The sequence below is a fragment of the Propithecus coquereli genome, unplaced genomic scaffold, assembly GCF_000956105.1.
Source record: "Propithecus coquereli isolate 6110/MARCELLA unplaced genomic scaffold, Pcoq_1.0 Scaffold129, whole genome shotgun sequence".
Lineage (NCBI taxonomy): Eukaryota > Metazoa > Chordata > Mammalia > Primates > Indriidae > Propithecus > Propithecus coquereli.
The window spans coordinates 4,981,938-4,983,052 of NW_012137080.1; the positions used below are offsets into that span (position 1 = coordinate 4,981,938).

Genomic DNA, 1,115 nt, shown 5'->3' on the forward strand with positions numbered 1-1,115 from the left:
AATCAAAGTGCCTTGCCATTTTAAAAAATTAGTACATTATACAACTTTTACATACTTCAGAGGAAATAAAGATCTTGTGACACTGTTCTGAGGAATCTTTACATTTATAAAAATCGAAGGCCTAATTTTGCAAATACAACTTTCAAGCTGTATGAGCAAATTTAACTTACATGAAAGGCACAAGATGACATCACGTTGAAGAACGTTATCTGTAAATTTCATAAAATCTAGTCACAAGTCACTAGAAACTTCATAAGGAATCTCAGAACTGTTTTTAACATGATGTTCTGATTCAAACTGAGCACTGGATAGTCTTTATATCACAAATATAAACTGAAGTGAGAGTGAAGATTTAGAGAGAGAAGAGTTTCTTATTTTGAATGCTATCTGCTTTATGCAGTGTTGGTTACTAAATATCCAGAGCAGATAGTTAAACTTTTCTTTAACTTGAATTGTTTTCAATTTTCAACAGCTTATCTGTGTTTTCAGTTTGTAAAAAATGTACTTTCACATTACTGTAATTTTAAAGAGTCAATCACTGAAAGAAATTTTAAAGTAAAGTCCTGCTCTATTAGCTTCCTACATTGGAATACAAGAATACAGGAAGTGCTTTCAACAGAAAGTTACATAGTTCTACAGTACAACCTGTCTAAAAGACTTGCAAAGGACCAGTGCAGTGACTTGGTCTCTTTGGATCAGGCAAAAGCAGAGGCAAATGAAGAAATGAACATTTTAAAAAATAACATATTTTTAAAATTCCCGTATGAAAATGAATACTTGTTTGCACTTAGATTTAGTGCTACTGAGAAGAACTGAGGCACAATGAAACTAAGTGCACAAGGGGAACATATTTGAAATAAGACAATTTTCAATCTGACTGGAACCTTCACCAGTACATATGACTTGGAGAACTAAGACCAGTTGGTTCGAGAACTACTTTTTCATATTAAAGAACATTACAAACACCAGGCACTGGCCAGTCAAAATGTTTTGTAAATAATACGTAGGGTGATACTAAAGGAGTGTTGCAACTAAACTTCTGATCTTTAAAATCACTTCTAATTTTGATTTTTTAATGAAATTATTGGCTCTTTTGCTAAATTAAAATTAACTTC

General features: G+C 31.9%; 1 protein-coding gene across 1 annotated transcript in view; it reads right to left on the reverse strand.

The window, feature by feature from the left end:
- Nucleotides 1–1,115, reverse strand: part of SYT14 (synaptotagmin XIV) — a 170,780-nt gene that overhangs the window by 1,366 nt on the left and 168,299 nt on the right. The gene's annotated exons all lie outside the window — the stretch shown is intronic.